The sequence below is a fragment of the Trichomycterus rosablanca genome, chromosome 6 (assembly GCF_030014385.1).
Source record: "Trichomycterus rosablanca isolate fTriRos1 chromosome 6, fTriRos1.hap1, whole genome shotgun sequence".
NCBI lineage: Eukaryota > Metazoa > Chordata > Actinopteri > Siluriformes > Trichomycteridae > Trichomycterus > Trichomycterus rosablanca.
In genome coordinates, this window is record NC_085993.1 from 23559505 (window position 1) to 23574605 (window position 15101).

Genomic DNA, 15101 nt, shown 5'->3' on the forward strand with positions numbered 1-15101 from the left:
TAGCCAATTAGCATTAGCCAAATGATGAGCGGTGCCTGGTATTCAGGCCAAAAAGTTCAATTTTGGTTTCATCAGACCAGAGAATCTTGTTTCTCATGGTTTGAGAGTCCTCTAGGTGCCTTTTGGCAAACTCCAAGCGGGCTGTCATGTGCCGTCTGGCCACTCGACCATAAAGGCGTGATTTGTGGAGTGCTGCCTGGATCATTGATCTTCTGATAGCTTCTCCCATCTCCACAAGGATATGCTGGAGCTCTGTCAGAGTGACCCTCGGGTTTCTTCTCACCTCCCTGGCCAAGGCCCGTCTTCCCCAATCAGTTTGGCCGGGCGGCCAGGTCTAGGAAGATTTTTGGTGGTTCCAAACTTCTTCCATTTATGAATGATGGTGGCCACTGTGCTCTTTTGGACCTGTAAAGCTGCAGCAATTGTTCTGTACCATTTTCCAGATCTATGCCGTGACACAATCCTGTTTCTGAGGTCTGCAGATATTTCCTTTGACCCCATGGCTTGGAGTTTGCTCTGATATGCACTGTCAACTGTGGGACCTTATATAGGCAGGTGTTGGCAATCCCCAATCATGTCCAATCAATTGAATGTACCACAGGTGGACTCCAATTAAATTGTAGAAACATCTCAAACAGTATCAGTGAAAACAAAATGCACCTCAGCTCACTTTTGGGTGTCATATAAAAGGGTGTGCACACTTGTGTACATATGATATTTTACATTTTGATTTTTAATAAATTCGCACAAATGTCTAAAAACATGCTTTCACTTTGTCGTGGGCTATTTTGTGGAGAATTTTGTGACAAAAAAATGAACTCAATCTATTAGAGAATGAGTCTGTAATATAATAAAACGAGAAAAGTGAAAAGGGCTGTGCAGACTTTCTGGCTTGATTGTAATAAATATAACTACATGAGCTCAGAAATACTTTGTAAAATCTTTTAGTAAACATAGTTTATCACTGCCTCTACAAATGCAAGTTAAGACTCTACACAAAGCAGAAGCCAACAACACATAAGGTAAATTGTGCTGTGGTCTAACCTGGACACCTTTTTTAACCAATACATTGAAACGATTGAAACCAAAGAATGGCTAAAAAGCCAATGTCTGAGATAGTATGTGGATGTGTTAGTGCCAGTGGCATGGCTAACTCACTTCTGTGAAGGCACTAGTAAAGCTAAAGGGTACATGCACATTTTTAGGAATTATAGTGGCTTGTATCAGCAAGTTACATGACACATTGTGGTTCATATTTGAAGAGTGCAGATGCTAAAGTGACCCGCCTACAGTTTACGCCTGTCTTCAATTCAAATATTTACTCACTCACTTTCTTAACCGCTTATCCAATTAGGGTCACGGTGGGGTGCTGGAGCCTATCCCAGCTTTTCAATGAGTGCAAGGCACACAGTAACACCCTGGACAGGGCACCAGTCCATCGCAGGGCATACAAACACACATACACACACCCATTCACCTATAGGGCAATTCAGTGTCCAGACCGCCCGGCCTGGACCCAGGACGTTCTTGCTGTGAGGCGACTGTGCTACCCACCGAGTCACCGTGCCGCCCAATTAAAACATTGTGATGCATTATTAAGCACAATACATAACAACATAGGACACTGGACTGTTCAACTGCTGAAAATCATTTTGGAGCCAAGAACATCAGTTTGGGTTCTCTCGGCTCCCCAAAAATAACCCAATATTGTACGAATAAGCTTATGTAATAAACACAGCTACTTCAGACAAAACATACTTGTTTTTGTAGTTTTTAATCACAGGTCAAAAATGAGACCCTAATAAAATTTAAGGGCAATTGTAAATTATTGCACTTTTGTGTACTTTTATTGTGCTTTTACACTGTGACAATACATTAACAATATACAATAAACTTGTTCCAACATGTTTTATAACTTAAATATCAGGCTTGTTTACAGATCACATGTTTAGCAGTGCAGCCAACATGCAGCTAATGCAGGATGGAACTAAACAATGACAGGAATCTAGTACCAGTTTGTACATGATATCATGAAGCTCATGTCGTCTACCTTCTTGCTGCCCATTTTGCATTGGGGAATTTCAGGCCCTGTTTCCAGGCAGTCTGTCCTGTGCTTTGTATTTAGATTCTGGCTGACTGATGCTTTGTTGCTTTGGGATGATGAACAGCTTTGCTTTTTCTGATCCTGTTCTGACGATGGACTGGAACTTGAACCTCCATCCATGGCTGTAGGAGAAGAGAAGAAAACATTAGATTATTTTGGGATGTAATTAAACATGCAATCTACATTAGAGCTGGACGGTTCCTGAATCACTCGGGTTAATGATTTGAATCTTTATACTGAATCAGGAATCACAAGTACGAGGTCTCAAAGAACCCGGATCCTATGAGTCCTCTGACTGGCTGCTGCTAAGTACACAAGGCGAGTGAGCAGACTTACTGAAACACTGCGGACTCAGATGATTTGGCTGAACCGACTTCACTCCAGTCCATGAAGCTAATTAATAAGTTAAATATTCCAATAAACAAGCAGTTAAACACACTGGTGTTCGTTATGTGGCTGATTTTATGCACATGCTATGATTATTATGAGTAGTAGTGGTATAGATTAGTAATGCAGCATATTTTCTTGTAAGCAAAACAAAAAACAAAATATAGTTATCATTATTATTAAAATGCAAATGCTTACAGGCTACTTTAGGACTGTACCACTTAAGGAGTATCATAGCCCTTCCCCCATGGTAATTTATTGACTGTTCGTTTTGGTGCCACTGTGGCTGCCTGACTGGGCCAAGTTACCATGGCAATTTGTTGCTGACCACCCCCCTTGAACCCTTGACCCATAATTATACCCATCTGATTGGTAGGTGAGTCCACCCCCCTCCCCCCCCCCCTCCTTGTCCCTATCCCCCATGATCAAGATTCCACCTAGAAAAAAGTGTCAACTTGTCACTGACAAGAGAAGTGTGAGGTGCCAAGAGAATTAAGAGAGAAGGATTTATTTACAGAAGATGAGTGCATGGAGGACAAGTGATATTTGGATGCATTTCCATGCAGTAAATCAATTGCAATCAAGATGTCAGTACTGCAAAAACTTGATATCTATTCATGGAGGAAGCACGCCGAACATGAGAAGGCATTTGAATAATGTGTCTGGGGGGGGGCACTCAACAGAGTTTACCACCACTAATCTACATATGGTAGTGTTGATTCTTTTTTGAAGTTTAGTTCTAACTCAGTTGCGCCCCCATGTGGAGAAAGCTGTTTTGCTTCGTCTTTACATCAACGTTTTCAGCTTCATTAAATAAAAAATAATAGCAAATTGCACGAATGCGACATGAACTTAACTTCAAAGTGTTCTGATCTCAATCTAATTGAATCAAATCACAACAGCAAAGTACACCTCACTGACAGAGCAATGACACACGTATGCAGAAGATGAAAGACTGTTGTGTGGAATCATTGTAACCCCACACACTCACTGGATTCAGCCTCTCTCTTCAGCTGGCAGTGTATCCAGGCAGAAGTGCTGCTGTGACGTGTCGGAGGTGGCGAGCTAATGAAAGCATAAACAAAAAAGACGTCACAATTGCGTCATAATAAAGCCTAACCTGATTGGCTCACAAATCAGGGTTGCCAACAGAGGTTTACCCAGTTGCTATAAAGGATAGTAGAGGACCTCAAAAAAAAACATGTTATTGTACAATGTGCAATGTAAGGCAACAATCAAATAAAAAACATTTTCATAAATAACAATAATAATGTGATTATAATAATAAGTATTATTAATTGTCATGTAAAAAGATGGAAAATATATATTAATTGTACTTTCTCTGTTTAGTGTATATTTAATTATTTTATTTAGAACAGAAACACTGTAATTTCTTGACAGGTTTCTGAAACCTCATTTTTCTGTTTATATATTTTAATCCATTATGCATTAACTCCCAATCCCAATGTTTACATTTATATTTCTATGCAAAGATCACAACCAAAAAGAAGTACAGTAGACCCTTGAGTTATGAACGGTTTACCATACAAACATTTCGGGTTACGAGCGATCTTTTTCAACTTAACGTATGAACAAATTTCGGATTATGAAAAGAAATTCGCGAAACACGTGACGTCACGAACACGTTGACTCCAACCGTCTCTCTCTCTCTCTCTCTTCGGACAGCGGACGGTGGTTTTTTTTGTGTTTTCTTTATATTTTGTAAAATTCAATATTAAAATGTCCCCAAAGAAGGTGCAGAGGAAGTGCAGTGGTGAGAAAATGAAAAAAAAATCACTGTTTGTTGTATAATTACTCCTGCCAGTAGCTGTCACTGTGTATCTGACAGAGGGGACAATGAGTAAGAGAGAAGAAGAAACTCCGCTGAGTTCTTTCGTGCAATTACACCTACAAAATACAACACTATTGAAATAAAGAAGGAAATAATAGAGAAATATGAGTTATTGTTGTTTCTGGTAGATACATTTTATATAAAAAGAAAATTTATTATGGTGTATAGTACAGCACACGTACTGTACTGAAATGTGATGCGTGTTTTTTATGTACAGTATTACTGTGTATTGTTTATTATTACAGGAATGTCTGTTCTATAATTTAAGATTTAAGGGAAAATATACTTGTATTTATAACAAAAAAGACAATTTAAGACATTAGAAAGGTTAGGTAAGGGGGTGGTTTGGGAGGTCTGGCACGGATTAATTCTATTTACATTATTTCTTATGGAAAAAATAGTTTTCATTAACGAACATTGTGACTTAAGAACAGCCCTTTGGAACCAATTAAATTCATAAGTCAAGGGTCTACTGTACTTCAGAAAGTTTCAAATTTTCTTTAAAAAAAAAAATGTACGCAGTTCCCCTGTGTGTGTCGCCCTTAAATGGACTGGCACCCTCTCAAGGGAATGTTCCCATGTTGTGGCAAGGGTTTCTGGGGGCACTGGATGCACTGCAAGGTAAATGATAAACATAAAATGTGGCATATGCGAGTGTTTTTCTAAAGGTTACATTTAGCATACAAATACATTGTACAGTAATATTTGCAGAAGAAAAATTTGTATGTAACCCCTAATTTGTGTTTAAATGCTTGATTCCTGCTGAGATGACCTTCTTAAGGGCGAGTTGTTTGTACATTTACTATTATTCGACTGTATACTTTAAAAAAGTTATCATTAGGTTCAGCTTATGTAATGTCAGTGTTCCATTGCGCATTTATCACTAATCTTATATATTTACTTGTTAAAATTAAACAAATTCTTTAAAATATCTGTTTGTTTATTAGGATTTTAATGTCATGTTTTACACACTTTGGTTACATTCATGAAAGGAACGGTAGTTACTCATTACACAAGGTTCATCAGTTCACACAAGGTTATATCAACAAATATACCAATTCACCTCACTTGCATGTCTTTGGACTGTGGGAGGAAACCAGAGCTCCCGGAGTAAACCCACGCAGACACGGGGAGAACATGCAAACTCCACACAGAAAGGACCCAGATTGCCCCACCTGGGGATCGAACCCAGGACCTTCTTGCTGTGAGGCGACAGTGATACACACTTAGCCACCAAGCCACCCTTAAAATGTCCGTGTAGACTTACAAAATAAGTATAAAATTAATGTTAAGTTTATTGCAATATACTTTCATTAAATTCATGACAAGCTCTGTGGTTTGGGTATAAAAAATGGGTATAAAATACCCATTAATTATGTTTTCAGAATAGAGTGCATCAAACCCTAAAAATGCTTTTGTGTAACCCTATTTACCATAGACTGGGTGGCCAAAGGTAAATAAATAAGTAAATGAAAATGTCCAATAACGCTGACTTTAACTTCAGGAGCAGCAGTTTCGAGAAAAAGTCTTTTGAAATACAAGATTTTGTAGCTTATATGATTTTAAACCAACAATGCCTTCTATTTATCACTATCAAAACTGAGTGTTAACAGTAGATAACGTTCCCTGTTTGATTCCTCAAAAACAATACACCAACAGTTTATTTTTTCATTTGTTTATGTATTTCTGCAAACTTCACATCAATATGCTTTCCAATCTTTGCTGTTCAGTGGAAACTATTGGATTTGGTGATGGTCAGTTTTCCTGTAGCTTCTATTTGTTGGCATATTAATTTGCTGATTTCTCAAGGTTACAAATATCAGCCTTCATCCTAGCACTCTTCTCTTCTGTGAGGGCCTTCAAGTTAACAACTTGATGTTCTTTTTTTTATTATTTTCTTTAACCAGGTAGCTATGGTATTTCTGTCTGGCTCCTAGAGCTGAAAGGAGCAGCTCTGTTGTGATTTCCACTTTGGTAATGCCTCCAACAGACCTGACATGGTCAACAATAAGCCCCTAAGCCTCAAGAATCTCTTCTTCTGATTTTCCACAGTGAATTACTTGTTAATGGAAAATCCTCTCTCCACACTGGCATGTCCATGAGACAAGCAGAATCACCACATCCCACAATTTGGAAGAAAAATGGTTTTGATTCATTGTCTCATAAAGCATGGTGTCCACTTAACGTTTTAAGGTCAAATTCCCAATATTCCAATATGCAATATTCTTTTCATTCCACTGACGCATTTTCATAGATTCAGCCATGCAACACGGGTTGAGGCACTGCATGCCTCTCACTAATGTGTGATGCACTGGAGCCTGAAATATCCTGCAGTACATCTCAGTCTCTCTGATATCTTTTTGGAGACATGAGTTGGTTCAAAGTGGCTTCTGCTGCAAATCCAATATTAATCTGAGAACTGTCCTTGTGCTGACTGCTGTTCTGATAAAGGACATGTAGGAGCTTCACTGTATGTGTGGCCTCCTGTAAAGGCTTTTCCTTTAAAATTGTGCCATAAGCTCTGCAAACAATTTAAAATAAGGAATATCATTTTATATTAAGTCATTTAAAAATAATAAATCATATGTAAAATAATGCATTTTATTTTATTGTCTTTATCCTACATAATAATGAGTGTAATAATATTTTTTAAACTTTAAGTAGCTGAAGTGATCATTTGCTAGGGTATATAGTTGTGCTGTTTCTATACTTTTAGAACCAAAAAATGCCATTCAGGTGGCGCAGCGGTAAAAACACACACTGGAACCAGAGCTGGGATCTCGAATACATCGTATCGAATCTCAGCTCTGCCTTGCCGGCTTGGCCTGGTTGTTCATATGGGGTCTCCCTCTCATGACTGGTGCAAATACGACCTCTGCTGGCTGATTGATAGCGCCTGCACAGAGATGAGAAAATAGTGCACTTAGGGTGTGTCCCTCCGTACACACAGCTTAGCTGCAGTGCACTCGTCAATGTGTAGGATGCATATGGCATGCTGCCCACGTGTCGGAGGGGGCGTGGGTTAGCTTCGTTCTCCTCAATCAGAGCAGGGATCGGCATTGGTGGAGAGGAGGCATGATGCAATGGGGCAATTGGATGCGCTAAAAAGGGAGAAAAGGGGGAGAAAATGCATAAAGAAAAAAAAAAATATATATATATATATATATATATATACAGGTCCTTCTAAAAAAATTAGCATATTGTGATAAAGTTCATTATTTTCCATAATGTAATGATAAAAATTAAACTTTCATATATTTTAGATTCATTGCACACCAACTGAAATATTTCAGGTCTTTTATTGTTTTAATACTGATGATTTTGGCATACAGCTCATGAAAACCCAAAATTCCTATCTCAAAAAATTAGCATATCATGAAAAGGTTCTCTAAACGAGCTATTAACCTAATCATCTGAATCAACGAATTAACTCTAAACACCTGCAAAAGATTCCTGAGGCTTTTAAAAACTCCCAGCCTGGTTCATTACTCAAAACTGCAATCATGGGTAAGACTGCCGACCTGACTGCTGTCCAGAAGGCCATCATTGACACCCTCAAGCAAGAGGGTAAGACACAGAAAGAAATTTCTGAACGAATAGGCTGTTCCCAGAGTGCTGTATCAAGGCACCTCAGTGGGAAGTCTGTGGGAAGGAAAAAGTGTGGCAGAAAACGCTGCACAACGAGAAGAGGTGACCGGACCCTGAGGAAGATTGTGGAGAAGGGCCGATTCCAGACCTTGGGGGACCTGCGGAAGCAGTGGACTGAGTCTGGAGTAGAAACATCCAGAGCCACCGTGCACAGGCATGTGCAGGAAATGGGCTACAGGTGCCGCATTCCCCAGGTCAAGCCACTTTTGAACCAGAAACAGCAGCAGAAGCGCCTGACCTGGGCTACAGAGAAGCAGCACTGGACTGTTGCTCAGTGGTCCAAAGTACTGTTTTCGGAAATCAAGGTGCCAGAGTCTGGAGGAAGACTGGGGAGAAGGAAATGCCAAAATGCCTGAAGTCCAGTGTCAAGTACCCACAGTCAGTGATGGTCTGGGGTGCCATGTCAGCTGCTGGTGTTGGTCCACTGTGTTTTATCAAGGGCAGGGTCAATGCAGCTAGCTATCAGGAGATTTTGGAGCACTTCATGCTTCCATCTGCTGAAAAGCTTTATGGAGATGAAGATTTCATTTTTCAGCACGACCTGGCACCTGCTCACAGTGCCAAAACCACTGGTGAATGGTTTACTGACCATGGTATTACTGTGCTCAATTGGCCTGCCAACTCTTCTGACCTGAACCCCATAGAGAATCTGTGGGATATTGTGAAGAGAAAGTTGAGAGACACAAGACCCAACACTCTGGATGAGCTTAAGGCCGCTATCGAAGCATCCTGGGCCTCCATAACACCTCAGCAGTGCCACAGGCTGATTGCCTCCATGCCACGCCGCATTGAAGCAGTCATTTCTGCAAAAGGATTCCCGACCAAGTATTGAGTGCATAACTGAACATAATTATTTGAAGGTTGACTTTTTTTGTATTAAAAACACTTTTCTTTTATTGGTCGGATAAAATATGCTAATTTTTTGAGATAGGAATTTTGGGTTTTCATGAGCTGTATGCCAAAATCATCAGTATTAAAACAATAAAAGACCTGAAATATTTCAGTTGGTGTGCAATGAATCTAAAATATATGAAAGTTTAATTTTTATCATTACATTATGGAAAATAATGAACTTTATCACAATATGCTAATTTTTTTAGAAGGACCTGTATATATATATATATATACACTGTATATATACAGTGTATCACAAAAGTGAGTACACCCCTCACATTTCTGCAAATATTTCATTATATCTTTTCATGGGACAACACTATAGACATGAAACTTGGATATAACTTAGAGTAGTCAGTGTACAGCTTGTATAGCAGTGTAGATTTACTGTCTTCTGAAAATAACTCAACACACAGCCATTAATGTCTAAATAGCTGGCAACATAAGTGAGTACACCCCACAGTGAACATGTCCAAATTGTGCCCAAATGTGTCGTTGTCCCTCCCTGGTGTCATGTGTCAAGGTCCCAGGTGTGAATGGGGAGCAGGGCTGTTAAATTTGGTGTCTTGGGTACAATTCTCTCATACTGGCCACTGGATATTCAACATGGCACCTCATGGCAAAGAACTCTCTGAGGATGTGAGAAATAGAATTGTTGCTCTCCACAAAGATGGCCTAGGCTATAAGAAGATTGCTAACACCCTGAAACTGAGCTACAGCATGGTGGCCAAGGTCATACAGCGGTTTTCCAGGACAGGTTCCACTCGGAACAGGCTTCGCCAGGGTCGACCAAAGAAGTTGAGTCCACGTGTTCGGCGTCATATCCAGAGGTTGGCTTTAAAAAATAGACACATGAGTGCTGCCAGCATTGCTGCAGAGGTTGAAGACGTGGGAGGTCAGCCTGTCAGTGCTCAGACCATACGCCGCACACTGCATCAACTCTGCATGTCTGCATGGTCGTCATCCTAGAAGGAAGCTGACGCACAAGAAAGCCAGCAAACAGTTTGCTGAAAACAAGCAGTCCAAGAACATGGATTACTGGAATGCCCTGTGGTCTGACGAGACCAAGATAAACTTGTTTGGCTCAGATGGTGTCCAGCATGTGTGGCGGCGCCCTGGTGAGAAATACCAAGACAACTGTATCTTGCCTACAGTCAAGTATGGTGGTGGTAGCATCATGGTCTTGGGCTGCATGAGTGTTGCTGGCACTGGGGAGCTGCAGTTCATTGAGGGAAACATGAATTCCAACATGTACTGTGACATTCTGAAACAGAGCATGATCCCCTCCCTTCGAAAACTGGGCCTCATGGCAGTTTTCCAACAGGATAACGACCCCAAACACAACCTCCAAGATGACAACTGCCTTGCTGAGGAAGCTGAAGGTAAAGGTGATGGACTAAACCCAATTGAGCACCTGTGGCGCATCCTCAAGTGGAAGGTGGAGGAGTTCAAGGTGTCTAACATCCACCAGCTCCGTGATGTCATCATGGAGGAGTGGAAGAGGATTCCAGTAGCAACCTGTGCAGCTCTGGTGAATTCCATGCCCAGGAGGGTTAAGACAGTGCTGGATAATAATGGTGGTCACACAAAATATTGACACTTTGGGCACAATTTGGACATGTTCACTGTGGGGTGTACTCACTTATGTTGCCAGCCATTTAGACATTAATGGCTGTGTGTTGAGTTATTTTCAGAAGACAGTAAATCTACACTGCTATACAAGTTGTACACTGACTACTCTAAGTTATATCCAAGTTTTATTTCTATAGTGTTGTCCCATGAAAAGATATAATAAAATATTTGCAGAAATGTGAGGGGTGTACTCACTTTTGTGATACACTGTAGTTAGGGCTTTGTTTCTGTAGATGGCACTCTAAATGGTTGTTGTGACAAGGGTGTCGTGTTCGAGGTGAAAAAGCTATTGACGTTGAGCCTGGTGCTAAACTCCTTGGCTAGCGCTGCCACTCCCATGTTCAAAATGTCAAACATTTTACTACACGGCACACATTTTGCATGTCCTGGGTGCTGGTCTTTCTCAGGTCATGTCTTATATTTGTGTAAATAAAGCTAGACATTAAACCGGTATTTTTCAGGCATTGCACGAATTTACATTTTAAGTATAAGCTGCAACTCAGGTCGGACTCTGATGTTACTGCAACACTAAATAACATTTCAAGGGATTTGACTGATCTTACAGTAAAACTTTCAGTTTTTATTTTCTCAAAACCTAACCAGGCCTGGATTTTTTTTTTTTTTTTAATCCATACCGTTTCCAGGTGTTTCATAATCATACAAACCCTGACTATTCTGAAAGCTTTGTCTTGAGTAATTAACCATGGACATCACAGGAATATGTGGTACCTTTACAGATATTCAAGTCACCCATGCCACGGGCACTGATGCACCCCATACTATAAAAGTGGACAGAAGTACATTTACAATATTCCATTTATCATTTATCAATTTTTGCCCATTCTTGCTGTATACAAGACTTGAGCTGCTCAACAGTCCATGGTCACCATTGTCTGATTCTCCAATTCATGATGCGCTATACATTTTTAATAGAAGACCTGATTTGCAGGCAGTCAAATACATGCACTTTATGTCAACGAAGCCAAAGTGTTGTAGCTCATGCAGAATGAGACCTGGCATTGCCCTGCTGAAATAGACATATTGTTCCTGGGAAAATGTCTCTCCAAAATATCAGTATAAGCCTCTGCATCAATGGTATCTTTAAAAGCCGTGGGCACTGATTCACCCCCATGCCATCACTGCAAGTTTTTGCAGTCTGAATTGTCTTTTTCATTTTTTGGAACATAGAATCTGATGTCTTTTTTCTCATGTCATTTCCACTGTCTTTCAGTTTCAGATGACTTTGGGCCCAGAGATCTCGCCAGCGTTTCTGCACCAAATTCATATATGGCTTCCTCCCTGCATAATACAGTTGTAGGTTGCACGTCTTGATGCAGATGGTAAAATCCTAATAAAACAAACAACCTTGTTTGGACCATTTATTTAAGTCCCTCTGTTTGTGTGCGTGCACATTTATTTGAATTGGGGTACTTCACAATTTTAGATTTAAATGGCAGCCGCTTTATTATAAACTGTGGTTTAGCAGAAAATCATCTCTTTTATACCATACTACATAACACAACACTGTCAGCCGAGAACAGGGATCTGAACAGCAGGTAATGGGTTAAACAAAACTAGATTGCCTAGATTGGGTTAAAACTAGATTGGGTTAAAACTAGATTGGGTTAAACAAAACATTGCCTACTCTGAATACATTTTTCTTTCTGCTGCAACATGCCAATGGTAGGGGTCAGAATTCAGCATAAACACCATTAACCCACTGGTGCTATCTGCCCTGCATTGACAGTTTGTTGACAAAGCGCAGTGAAACGGCAGGTTGTGGTTTTAGGTGAAGCATAAAAAACTGCTGGTGTATTTAACTGTCACGTGTCAAATCTCTTTGACACGTTATGATTCTGTTAGAAGTACACAGTTAAACATCATAATAAATGATTAACAGTAGTTACACCGATTATCCAAAAGTAAGCAAAATTTTGGTTTGTTAAGTGTTACAAGAGTTATGGTACATGATAAAAACAGTACCTGAATTATCCCAACGCAACCACAACAACAACAACACCCTTCTTCTTCTTTTTCTTTAGTTTAAGGCAGCTGATGGAAGGTGTATTACCGCCACCTAATGTTTAGACGAAGGATAAATCGAAATACGGTGTTTACCAAACGGGCATGTACACGAAATGGTCAAAAACGGCATAAACACCCCTCATAATCAATAAGTTCAGGTGTTTTAATAACACCGTTGTGCTTTGTAACATCGTTGTCCTGTGTATTGTACTGGGCAAAAGATGCATGATCGTTTTATTTGTGGACCTTCTCTGGATCAAGGGACATACACCGATCAGCCATAACATTAAAACCACCTCCTTGTTTCTACACTCACTGTCCATTTTATCAGCTCCACTTACCATATAGAAGCACTTTGTAGTTCTACAATTACTAATTGTAGTCCATCTGTTTCTCTGCATGCTTGTTTAGCCCCCTTTCATGCTGTTCTTCAATGGTCAGGACTCTCCCAAGACCACCACACCACATAGTAGGTATTATTTGGGTGGTGGATCATTCTCAGCACTGACACTGACATGGTGGTGGTGTGTTAGTGTGTGTTGTGCTGGTATGAGTGGATCAGACACAGTAGCGCTGATGAAGTTTTTAAACACCTTACTGTCAATGCTGGACCACCAACCAAATATATCCAGCCAACAGCGCCCAATGGGCAGCGTCCTGTGTCTGATGAAGGTCTAGAAGATGACCAACTCAAACAGCAGCAATAGATGAGCAATCGTCTCTGACATTACATCTACAAGGTGAACCAACTAGGTAGGAGTGTTTAATAGAGTGGACATTGAGTGGACACAATATTTAAAAACTCCAGCAGCAATGCTGTGTCTGATCCACTCATACCAGCACAACACACACTAACACACCACCACCATGTCATTGTCACTGCAGTGCTGAGAATGATCCACCACCTAAATAATACCTGCTCTGTAGTAGTCCTGTGGTGGTCCTGACCACTGAAGAACGGGGTGAAAGCAGGCTAAAGAGTATGTAGAAAAACATGTGGACTACAGTCAGTAATTGTAGAACTACAAAGTGGAGCTGATAAAAATTATAAATTATCTTTTATTGTAAATAATAATCATAATTAATATTTATAACTTCAGTTATAATACCATTGACCATGTGTACTATAGTTAAAATGAAAACAGATTAACAGTTGTATGTAACAAACTAGTATTTTGATATGTAGTTTAAGAAAAAAAAAGTAAAAAAAAAAGTCTTTTTGAAAAAATATATTTGTTTTAGCTTGTGAGAAGTGCACATTAAAAACACTGCCTTCTATGGAAGGCCAGCAAGGTCAAAACGCTTTGACGTAGCACACGAATAAATAACACGTAAATAAATTACGTCTTAAGAGATAAAGACGTCCACAGCATGCGAAATATTTAAGAGTACAGACATTTTTTTGCGTCTTTGCAAGGATGATTTTGTCGTGTACAAACTAGAATATTTTACGTGTCTTGGTCCAAAATGTAACCGCAGTGGCAGTATGTCACCAATAGGTGGCAATGTTTACTAATGAGTGGACGCAAATCTCTTTTTGGTCCGTGCACAAATCGCAAAAAATGGTACAACTTAACGCTTTTTGTTTTGTGCTTAATACCTTTTATATTTAAGCAATATTTGTAATTTTGTTTTTAGAAATAAATAGATTATGAGTTTATTGCGAAGGGTTAAATGCGGAGTACATACTTATACGACGTTAGGCAAGCTCATTTACAGTATAGCTACATTTCATACTCAGTGTTTTACATAAAAAAAATCAACTTAAATCATAAAATCTAAATATTAACAAAATTAATAATAAAATAGGTTAAAATTTAACAGATTTGAGAACAACTTATATTATAGGATTAGCTTTCCAAGTGGTTTTGGAGATTGAATATGTGAAGTTTAATAGTACTGTAGTTTATTTTTTTTATTTTTACAATTGCTAATAAGTGTTTAGCAATACTTAAGATACTTTTCTAAACTATTAAAATTAATATTACAGAAACAACATTACTTTTTAATCTCTACCAGCAAACGATCTGACATCTATTATCATCATGGTCACATGATCACATGTTGTGGTTATTAAACCATCATTACGTTCAAATGATGTATGGCAGAATAAGCAGACATGTCACTGTGCATAGACACTGCATTGTAAGCTTTGTAAGCATGTCATGAATATGGAATATGATACGGTAAACTTTGTCATGTTTTGTCCTGGTTAGAGGTGGAAAGAGTACTAAAATATTGTTCTCAAGTACTATTACTTTGACGAATTTTTACTTAAGTACGAGTTAAATTACTAGTCTAAAAATCTACTCAAGTAAAAAGTAACTCATTTAAAATGTACTCAGAGTAAACGTTACTTAGTTACTTTTTAACAGAAGTCTCTCCTGTGTAATGCAAACAGGACAAGTGGATATAAATCTCACAATAGTTGTTTTTAATTAATATACCCAGGAAAAAATGTACTGTGAAATTTCATAGTAAAACTGTGAAATATTTTACAGTTCTACTTTGAAATTTTGATGGTAATTTGGCCACTTCATGGTTCTACTGTGAAATTTT

At 39.1% G+C, this 15101-nt stretch overlaps 1 long non-coding RNA gene across 1 annotated transcript; it reads right to left on the reverse strand.

Moving 5' to 3' along the window:
- Positions 1–1611: 1611 nt before the first annotated feature.
- On the reverse strand, positions 1612–12555 carry LOC134316377 (uncharacterized). Its single transcript, XR_010013084.1, has 3 exons — positions 12501–12555; positions 3483–3556; positions 1612–2226 (listed from the first exon to the last, which is right to left on the reverse strand). It is a non-coding gene; the product is annotated as an uncharacterized LOC134316377 (long non-coding RNA).
- Between the last annotated feature and the right edge of the window lie 2546 nt (positions 12556–15101).